Genomic DNA, 11,427 nt, shown 5'->3' with positions numbered 1-11,427 from the left:
CATTGGCCACCCATTGCCGAACACCACGGGTGGTGTCACGATTAAACACCACATAACTATTCTCTTTTACGACATGGCCAGGGCCACGGAAACAGATCACGGCCCCGTGACCTCCCCCATAAAACTGTCCGGTCCGATTCCGGGTACCCCACAACCCTCGTGGGCACGTCACAGCAACATGAAAATCTTTAATTTCTTCTCCAATATCCCTTAGACGCTCCACAATCTCTAGGGTGTTTCTTAAATAGTCCTACATATTCTGTCCATCACTTAACTTAGACTCATACAGCTTTCTCATGAGATAAAGCTTATTGCTGAGATTTGATCTTTCGTGCACTTTCTGTAACTCATCCCACATCTCCTTTGCAGTTGCACACTTGCATATATGCACAATCTGATTATCATCTACACTGAGAATGATCATGCTTTGTGCTTTCTGATCCTCCTCTAGGCAATCATCTGGTAATGGATGAGGCACTTGTTCCTGAGTATATTTCCACATACCTTCTCTTATGAGCTGCATCTTCACCTTGAATTTCCAGGACTGATAGTTCTGGTTAGTGAGGCTTGGCTCAGAGAACTTGACAGGATTCCTGCTAGTGGACAACTTCTCTGTTGCTGCTTTTGCTCTGGGTTTCTGTTGCTGTGTTACTGTGGAGTAACAGAGCTTCTTTATTCAGGAACAAACAGGAACAATATATGATAATCTTAATAGATCAGGAATAAATCATTTGTGTGCCTCTATCTGTGCAGCATCTGCAGCAGGCTGCTTCTCTCAACACAGACACAGTAAAACAAGGAAATATAGTCACATGCTCTCCCAATGTGAGCCTCTGCGAGTTTTTTTTAACTTTATAAACAGCATACAAATCTAGCAACTAAACACTCATAGACAGGAATGGAGGTGTTGCGCCAAACATATTCCAACAAGTTGACATATTGGTCTGGGTTGGATGGAAAAGACAGAAAAAGTGAACAACTCCATAAGAAAAAACATAAACTGTAAGTCACCATCTCAAAATGTGCTGTAATCTTTTATATGGTCTGCAGGATTGGTATCTACCACTATAAAGTCCCCATATAGTAATATCAGTTTTTGTTTTTGTATACAGATTTATTTTCAATCACAGCACGATCATCTGGTGATTTTCCCTTATAATCACAATTAAGGTGTACCACGGTAGCTGTAGTGATTACCTGGTTAGGGACCCACTCAGATTTTTGGTCCCCCAACCCCACCCCTGAGCTGAAACCTTAGCTACACCTCTGTGTATTCCATTACAGTTAGGATGTAATTTTCCATTCCATTTATAAAGATCTTATTTACCTGCTAAACCTGTTGCACATTATTTAACCAGCTGAAGACAGAGTCAATTACCCCTGTTCCTGATCAAGTAAATTTTCAGTTTTTTTTCAAACATGCAGTATTTTTATATATTGGACATTTTATTTTTACTAGGCAGGGACTAGTAAAAGCAATTTGGATTGACTATGGTATTTTTATTTTTTACATGTTTTTTTTAATTTACTTAATACATTTTAAGTACCACACAATACTGAAAATAAAAAAAACTATTGCAATTCTGGAAAAGAAGAAGTATTAGGGAGAAACCAGAAAACGCTATCTAAGAGTAGTGAGTGTGTATTGGTATCAATGGGAATGAAATAATTTCACTCACCTGCGATGGTTGTGCACTACACATCACTTGGATAACATATGGATTATTTCATCAGCATGCCGCCATTCCAGTAGACCGTGGAGATCTTTCTTTTTCCAAGAAAATCCTTACCATGTAAAAAAAATTATAAAGTGGGAAATCCTTTAGGGCGCTGCAGTACCAAAGAAGGAGATTCCAAAATAAATCAATAGGATGTCATCATGAATAAGGATAAAAAAGTTTTATTAAAAAATATTGTTGTATACCTTTTTTTTAATGTAAAGCGGTGTTGTGGGAGCATCAACTACAAACAGATTAACACAACGCGTTTCGGCTATGATAGCCTTCATCAGATGTCTGAGGGTGTATATCTCTATATATGACACCGCAACACCCGCTAGGGCCGTGGGGTACTCGGTACCGGGCTGGTCAGTTCTTAAAGGTGATGTCACGGCAGCAGTGACCTGGTCCGTAGCCCTGAGTGTGCAATGAAAATGATGATAAGGGGGATGATTAAGTTTATGAAAGATAGTTCGTGACGCCACCTGTGGTATTTGGCAAGAAAAGGTGTTAGCCGATGCTGCAAATTCAGTTCACTGGGGTTGATGTTAATGCAGCAGAGTTGGTTCAGCTCTCCACAGGCAGAGCTATTCCTCAAGGCAGATTATAGTGTAGGATGATGGTGGTTGTAGTGCAGGGCAAGTGACGCAGCAATAAATTGGGGGAAACAGCACAGTGCAGTCTTCACAAGTTTACTCACAGTTTAGAGGGTACAAACCCCAACCGGGGGTGCTGTGTCCTCAGAGATAGTGGTCCAGACAGCTCTGAGGTAGCTTAGGGTGCACATCCCTTAGATGTTCCTTTCCTGGTTGTCTCATTATGCTAGCTACTGCCTCTCCTGCCCTGCATCTTCAAACACAGTGTCCCGAACCAGCAGACTCTGATCTTGCTGGGCGACGTTGGTCAGACCCCAGGATCCTATCTGTCTGCCTTTTCAGCGAATATGTATGGATGTGGCTGCCGCACCTGCAAATACTGCAGCCTCCGGTTTCCTAGGTAAGTCCTTAGTTTCTCCACTAGTTTTGGGGCCGGTCCCCTTACTCCGACCTGGTCTCTCCACCTGGTAAGGACAGGTGTGTTAGGGACGGCGGAACGCACCAAATATAAATAATAGGAGGTGCGTTCGCCGCCCGGGGTCCACCGTGCGGTAGGTGTAAAGACCGCTGCTGGATAATGGCAAACTCGCTAGATGGCGAAGTAGAGCACTCAGGTTAACATCACCCGAGGTAGTTAAGGAAGACTCTGTTTAGAGTCGCCCTAATATAAAAGAGAAAGGAACGCTGGACCTGTTAACTCCACAGGCCAGCCGGCGTGTGGCGTCGCAGCCGCGAACGCCAATAGATGCTGCTACTGCAGCGCGGCGGTAACTGTAGCCGCTAAGCGACGGTGCTGGAGAGCCAGACACCGACGGACGCTAGTGTAAGGTGCGGTAAGCACAGTGGCACCTAGCTTGCCACTACCTGGAACTGACTATAACCAACACTCTGTCACCATTCGTAATATCAGAGGGAAGGGGGTTTCAAATAAGTCAGTCACCAGACACATGCATCCATCACCTTTCACGCACAGCATAATAGTCTACACTAGCGCATGGCCGAGCCGCCATGCAGGCTTTTTATAGCCATACACTTCCGGGACCTTCCAGTACTCTGGGAAGGACCAATCAGATCCGACACAGGACCTGAGCATGTGACCCCTGCTCTCCACTGAGAGGTCATCTTGCGGGCATGCCAAGCAGCACGGCGAGAGGACTTAGCCTCTGGAGCGGTTCCCTGCAGGGCAGGTTGCGCTACCATTGCTGCACCAGAGGTGGCAGCAACATCCAGGCTCACAGATCGAGTCTGAGCAGGACGCCTGGATCGCCGGGATTGCTGAGCAGATCCCTGAGTGGTCGGAGGGGAATGGGAGACCGCTGGATGTACGGCTCTGGATTCCTATTGTGCAGTCCCAGGAATCTGATGCCTAACATTACCCCCCCCTAGGGCCCCCCCTCTGAGACTCGCTGCGCTCAAAGGCTGCAATCGGGAGTGGAGCATGGATATTCTCCACCGGCTCCCAGGTCCGAGCCTCCAGTCCATGACCCTTCCAATCCACCAAATAAAATTTTTTGCCACGGACAATCCTGCGTCCCACAATGGCATTAACCTCGAACTCGTCAGACGACAAGTCTGATGACCTGGCAGATGACTTGGAGAACCGGGCCATATGAACTGGTTTGAGGAGGGACACATGGAAAACGTCTGGAATGGCTAAGTGTGGTGGAAGAGCCAGGCAGTAGACCACCGAGCTGATACGCTCGAGAACCTTAAAAGGTCCAATGTATCGCGGCGCGAACTTGGGGGACTCGACTAGCAGCTTGATATTTCGAGTAGAGAGCCACATCATGTCGCCGGGGGAGAAGCTTGGAGCGGGTCGCCGATGTTTGTCAGCGGACGCCCTCATACTTTCTTTAGAGGCCCGGATAGCATCCTGAGTGCGATCCCAATTGTCGCGAGCCTCCACTGCCCAGTCTGCCACCCTGGAGTCAGCGGAGGACACTGGCATCGGGACAGGGACGCGTGGATGTTGGCCGTAGTTTAAAAGAAAGGGCGTCTGACCAGTGGAATCGGCCACTGCATTATTCAGGGCAAACTCAGCCCATGGTAGCAAGGATGCCCAGTCATCCTGCCTGGCAGAAACAAAATGCCGCAGGTACGTGACCAAGGTTTGGTTGGCTCTCTCAACCAAGCCTGTTGTGAGTTCATTTTCCCCTTCACCATTGAGGTCTGATGAACTCCCTCTTCTGATGAAGGAAGGTAGTGAGGCTGATTACAAAGCACCTGAGCAGAATGATGATGACTGGGTGACTGGGATTGCTGACTGGATATAAGGCAGCCGACGCCCTTCTGCCTTGCGGGTGATTACTCTGAGGGATTCTTGGAGACCAGTCTGATTCCTGCTCCTCAAAAGCTAAGTTTTCTGCTCTACTTTTTGCATTTGTGTTTTGGTTTTGTTTTGCCTTGTTTTTCTGGATTTTTGCCTTTCCCTGCTGGGTGAGCTGAATTCCTTTTTGCTCTGTCTTCAGATAATACCTGAGTACTGATATAGTCTTTTTGAAGCCTAGCGTCTTCAGGGCTTTTTTCCCTATCAGTCTGTTGGCTCTTGTTTTTGAGAGGGTTTTGGCGGATTGCAGACAGCAGCTTTTCTATTCTGTCCTATTTAGTTAGCTTGGGCCCCATCATTTGCTCAGCCTATCTTTCTATCTGTGTGAGTGTTTTTTCATCTTGCTTCACCGTCATTATATGTTGGGGGCTGCCTATTGCTTTGGGGTCTGCTCTGGGGCAGTTTAGATTTCCCTTTCTGTCTTTAGGCTATGTAGTTCTCTGGCTGTGATCGAGGGGTCTAGGGCACCGTAGGAACCCCCCACGGCTACTGCTAGTTGTTGTTGTTAGGTTCAGGGGTCTGCAATCCAATAGCTGCCAACTTCTCTGGTTTTCTGGACTTAGCTAGTATTTCTGTTTTTGCCTCCTACGGTGACTCATTCATAACACAAGCCGTTCGTCTCGGGATGGTAAGCGGAGGACAGGTTTAGCTCGATGCTGAGTAGACTGCAGAGCTCCCTACAAAACCGAGACACGAACAGGGGACCTCGATCACTAACGATTTTGTCCAGCATGCCATGTAAATGGAATACGTGCTTTATGAACAGAGTGGCAAGACCACGAGCGGAAGGTAACTGTGCGAGTGGCACCAGATGCACCATTTTGAAAAATGGCCGGTGACCACCCAGATGACCGTACTGCCGCCAGACTTGGGCAGGCCAACCACGAAGTCCATGCCAACCATCTCCCAAGGTCTATCCACCACTGGCAGAGGATACAAAAGCCCCGCCGGCCTCTGTCTAGAGGGTCTGTTCCGTGCACACGAGACGCATGCTTGTACGTATTCCTTAACATCTCGAGCCATATGCGGCCACCAATATGACATTGCCAGTTGTTCAGTGGTCCACTTATTGCCAAAGTAACACCTACCCCGGAGGCATGTGCCCAAGCGAGAACCTCCGGCCGTAGCTGGGGAGGCACCAAGGTCTTGCCCGGTGGCAATGACTCGAGAGCAACTGGAGCCAAGGTCGTAAAACTCTCCGGCGGGAGAATTAGCCGAGGCTCAGCCTCTCCTTCTTCTGCAGAAACCACCGAGCGTGAGAGAGCATCCGCACGTACGTTCTTTTCCCCTAAGAGATAATGCAGGGTGAAGCGGAAGCGGGAAAAGAAGAGCGACCACCTAGCCTGACGAGAGTTCAAGCACTGGGCCGTCTGTAAATAGACCAGATTTTTATGGTCCGTATATACCTGGAAGGGAAACCGAGCTCCCTCCAGGAGATGTCTCCATTAGGAAAAGGCCAACTTCATGGCTAACAACTCACTGTCACCGATGGAGTAATTCTTCTCCGCCGGTGAGAAGGTCTTTGAGAAGAAGTAGGGATGCTTCCAACCTTGAGCATCCTTCTGGAAAAGGACTGCTCCTGCACCAACGGAAGAGGCATCAACCTCCAGAATAAATGGCTTATCTACATCGGAACGATGTAAGATGGGAGCGCCAGCAAAATGAGATTTTATAGACGTGAAGGCCTTGGAGACCTGTTCAGACCAAGCGTTGGGGTTAGCTCCTTCTTTAGTGAGAGCAACCAAAGGAGCCACCAGTGTGGAAAAGTGCGGTATAAACTTGCGGTAATAATTCAGGAACCCTAAAAAGCGCTGCACCGCTTTGAGTGAATGGGGTTCCTGCCAATCCATCACCGCCTGCAGATTGGCAGGATCCATAGCCAACCCCTGGGCCGAGATGATATAGCCCCGGAACAGCAAGGACTCCTGCTCAAACTGGCACTTCTCCAGCTTGGCAAAGAGAGAGTTCACCCGCAGACGGTCGAAGACCCTGCAAACGTCTCTCCGGTGGGTGGTCAAATCTGGCGAGAAGATGAGTATGTCATCCAGATAGACCACCGCCGAGGTAGAGAGCATGTTGCGGAAGACGTCGTTAACGAAATCCTGGAAGACAGCAGGCGCATTACAAAGGCCAAAGGGCATGGCCAGATATTCGTAATGGCCATCCCTAGTATTTAAAGCTGTCTTCCACTCATCTCCTTCGCGAATGTGGATCAGGTTGTACGCCCCCCGTAGATCTAATTTTGTAAAGATCCGGGCCCCTCGCAACCTGTCAAATAACTTAGAGATCAACGGGAGAGGGTATTTGTTTTTGACCGTGATAGTGTTGAGACCTCTGTTGTCAATGCAGGGACGTAACTCTCCGTTCTTCTTCTGTACACACAGTCTCTAGGAGGTTCTGTGCCTGGCAGGAGATCTATCGGGCAATCATAAGGACGGTGCGGCGGGAGCGTCTCTGCAGACTTCTTAGAGAAGACGTCCGCGTACTGGTGATAGGGCTTCGGAAGCGCGGAAAGATCCGCAGGCACTTCAGTGGAAGCTACCTAAACACTGCCCCCCGGGCACCTTCCCTCACAGTCCTTGCTCCAACCCAGTATACTCCCCGAAGCCCAATCAATATGAGGGGAGTGGCAACGGAGCCAGGGAACCCCAAGAAGCACCTGGTTGATGCCATCAGGCAAAATGAGCAGGGACAGGACCTCACGATGACAGGGTGAGATAGAGAGCCCAAGTGGAGCTGTCTGGTGGGTCACCTGAGATGGTAAAGGTGCACCGTTAACCACCCTAATGGTCAGAGGTTGGGGCAGTAACACCAGTGGAATAGCATGTTTCTGGGCGAAGGTCAAGGACATAAAGTTCCCTTCGGACCTGGAATCCACGGTAACCTCTGCCCCACTATCTAAAATGCCCCGGAATACCGGTTTAGGGGAAAAGGGTTGCATATTGGACTGACCACCACCTACGGCCACTGGACGTGGTCATTTTTTCGAGCGCTGTGGACACGTGCTAGCCGAATGACCAAACTGTCGGCATTGATAGCAATGTACGGAGCTTCGCATCGGACGTGGCTTGGGGCCGGTGCGAGACACCTCCATAGGTTCGGAGGATGAGAGCTCCTGTGTGGGATCTCTTAGCGGCTCGGTGAAGGTGGGAGCCAAATTAACCCTACGTCTGGATTGTGCACGTTCCAGCCTGCGCTCCGTAAACCGGAGGTCAATGCGAGTGGAGACGGAAATCAGTTCCTCCAGACTTGTGGGAAACCTCTCTGGTAGCTAGAGCATCTTTGACGTGCTCAGTTAACCAACTCCAAAACACCGGGACTAATGCTTTGTCCGGCCACTCTAATTCGGAAGCCAATGTCCGGAACCGGACGGCATAATGGCTAACTGAGAGCGACCCCTGTGTTAGGGATAATAATTGGAGTGAGGTATCGTGCATGATCCGTGGTCCCAAAAAGACCTGCTTCAGGGCCGCGAGGAACTGAGCAGCACCCTGAACCACGGGATCATCACGTTCCCACAATGGCGTAGCCCACTGTTAGGCCCTGCCAGACAACAGTGAGGCAATAAAGCCCACCTTAGCCCACTCTGTAGGGAACAGTGCAGCCAGTAACTCAAGCTGAATCCCATACAGGTGGCGCTGTCACCCGAAAACTTGTCGGGGAGCGGGAGGCGAGAAATTGTCGGCATGGGCAAACATGCGGGCACACGTGAGACAGCCTCTGCGACTGTCTGAGCAGCAGCTAGCGCAGCATTTGCGGCTGAGTTGGTGCTCTCAATAGCCGCCAACCTGCTCTCCAGCTGCCGAATGTAGCGCTGCAGCTGCTGCAGGTCTGCCATTTCCAGTCAGACCTTGGCGCTAGTGTAATGTTAGGGATGGCGGAACGCACCAAATATAAGTAATAGGAGGTGCGTTCGCCGCCCGGGGTCCACCGTGCGGTAGGTGTAAAGACCGCTGCTGTATAATGGCAAACTCGCTAGATGGCGAAGTAGAGCACTCGGGTTAACATCACCCGAGGTAGTTAAGGACGACTCTGTTTAGGACACAGAGACACCCTAATATAAAAGAGAAAGGAACGCTGGACCTGTTAACTCCACAGGCCAGCCGGCGTGTGGCGTCGCAGCCGCAAACGCCAATAGATGCTGCTACTGCAGCGCGGCGGTAACTGTAGCCGCTAAGCGACGGTGCCGGAGAGCTGGACACCGACGGACGCTAGTGTAAGGTGCGGTAAGCACAGTGGCGCCTAGCTTGCCACTACCTGGAACTGACTATAACCAAAACCTTGTCACCATTCGTAATATCAGATGGAAAGGGGGTTTCAAAAAGTCAGTCACCAGACACATGCATCCACCACCTTTCACGCACAGCATAATAGTCTACACTAGCGCATGGCTGAGCTGCCATGCGGGCTTTTTATAGCCATGCGCTTCTGGGACCCTCCAGTACTCTGGGAAGGACCAATCAGATCTGACACAGGACCTGAGCTTGTGACCCCTGCTCTCCAATGAGAGGTTATCTTGCGGGCATGCCCAGCAGCACGGCGAGAGGCCTTAGCCTCTGGAGCGGTTCTCTGCAGAGCAGGGTGCGCTACCATTGCTGCATCAGAGGTTGCAGCAACATCCAGGCTCACAGAGCGAGTCTGAGCAGGACACCTGGATCGCCGGGATTGCTGAGCAGGTCCCTGAGCGGTAGAAGGGGAATGGGAGACCGCTGGATGTACGGCTCTGGATTCCTGTTGTGCAGTCCCAGGAATCCGACTCCTAACAAGGTGAATATGGGCCCCATGGATGGACTCTCACTATCTGTGCCCTGGAAACCTCTTCTTCCTCTCCACTACTGGAGCCTTTGCTTCTCTTTCTGTAGTCTGGGAACAAGCTGCACTCAACTTCAGCTCCCCTTCTAGACTGTCTGCCTCCTTCCTCTCCCTCCAACAGACTGCTCTCTGGTCTAATAGCTCTCTGCTTACCACACTCTGACTCCTCCCCCCCAACTTCCTCCACCCACACCCTCTACCCAGTCCCTCCCAGGCCCCGAGAGGTCTGGTGTTGGATGTATGTGTGTGAATCCTGGCAATGCCCCTTCCTTACATGGGAGCTGAGTACCAAACCTTTGAATGAAGTGCAGTACCCTGTGGCGACTGAGACCGCAGGGTCGCCACAACACGACTACTTGTTTTTTAAAAAATAACATGTATGTGAAACATCATATTTGTTCCTATAATTGAGGAATATACTTTGTGCACAAAACTAGTAACAAAAAAACAAACAAAACTACCATAACAGCCACCAAAAAATTAAACTATTATCTATTAAATTACACAAATTTCAAAGATTTTAAAAAATGCACCATTTTGAGATGTGAATGTTTAGATAAGAAGATTCCTATTCATAATTGACAATCATTCACCTATTCACTATAGAAAGTATTATTGGGTCCCCTTGATATCAGTTGGATACATCATGGGGAGAGATTTGCGTATTTCTGTATTTGTCGCATGGTAACCCATTGCTTTCCAAGCTCCAGGCCGAATTTATTCATATAGAGTACTCTCATGGAGTCTCTATGTTGTCATCTAGATGGATCCTCCCTAGGCTCTACCTAAATGGTAGGCAACCTTATGCTTTTATGACAATTAAAATATTTGATGGTATATTTTTGGATATTAAAGTGATTGACAAAAATCGTGATAAGGGATCTCCCGTGACATGACTGTGGTTCAAATCTGAAGGGGGAGACATCTCTTTTTGTATATCTCACACGGTGCTCGTTGTGTAAGCACAATGCAGTCCGGTAACGGACCCATATATCATCATGTGAATCCCTCCCCTATCTGCTAAAGTTGGATTACATCTCACGATAAATTACCATACCTCTCGGGAAGTGGATACTTAAAATAGATATTTAAGATATCATGTTCCTTGTAGGCAGTAAATCAAAATTAGAATTGATTTACTCATATCTGTCCTAGAACCTTATTGAGTCCATCTGGATATAAACTGTGTAGTCTACATATTGAGTTGGACTCTTTCCTGTTCAATGTGGATATTCTGTATCTAGTGTGATCAGATATTTGTTCTAGTGGTGTTACCTGCACAGAATTGAAATTTTTATCATGTTCCAAAGTCATGTGCTTGCCTATGGCCATTCATGCATGCTCTTAATGTCTGAGTAGTAAAGAGAGTTCAGACGTACCTGTGGATGAAAAAAGATGGGTCAGGACATGGCAGCATGAAGGAGAATATACCATGGTTTACCAGTCTGGTATATTTCTGATGTAACCTTTAAAAGATGTCACACTTCAAATGATGTCGCATCTGACCAAGGTCATATCTGACCTGCTCTGTTCAACTTATACCATTCAAATGACCATGAAATGTAGCCAGGTGAGTGAGAGAGGGAGGAGGAGGGGGGGGCTGGAGGACGGTTCACAGCAGGGAGCAATTAACAGATTGCAGTTAATAGGACATTTGACTAGCATCAAAGCTGAAGAAAGAGGCAGGATAAGATGGAAGGATAAGACTAGGTGTGAGGAGCATGGGCATATCAATATGCATACAGTACGTTTGAAGTATGATACATGGAATTAAAGTCAGGGGAAAAACAGAGTTCGGACATACCAGTTAAAAAACAGAGGATGAGTAATGCATGAGGTTCAGGGGTGCAGTCGGTATTCTGGATTAAGAGGGTTCAGACATACCTGTGGATGAAAGTAGATGGGTCAGGACATGGCAGCATGAAGGAGAATATACCATGGTTTACCAGACTGGTATATTTCTGATGTAAACCTT

At 48.4% G+C, this 11,427-nt stretch overlaps 1 long non-coding RNA gene across 1 annotated transcript; it reads right to left on the bottom strand.

Annotated features, from left to right (window-relative positions):
• Window positions 1-510: 510 nt before the first annotated feature.
• On the bottom strand, window positions 511-10,833 carry LOC141052402 (uncharacterized). Its single transcript, XR_012220802.1, has 3 exons — window positions 10,728-10,833; window positions 1,680-1,785; window positions 511-651 (listed from the first exon to the last, which is right to left on the bottom strand). It is a non-coding gene; the product is annotated as an uncharacterized lncRNA (long non-coding RNA).
• Window positions 10,834-11,427: the final 594 nt, after the last annotated feature.

This window comes from Dendrobates tinctorius, unplaced genomic scaffold (genome assembly GCF_039654945.1).
Source record: "Dendrobates tinctorius isolate UK_male_01 unplaced genomic scaffold, ASM3965494v1 ptg000160l, whole genome shotgun sequence".
Taxonomy (NCBI): Eukaryota; Metazoa; Chordata; class Amphibia; order Anura; family Dendrobatidae; genus Dendrobates; species Dendrobates tinctorius.
Note: the sequence above shows the minus strand (reverse complement) of the source record. Positions and strands in the feature narration are given on the sequence as shown.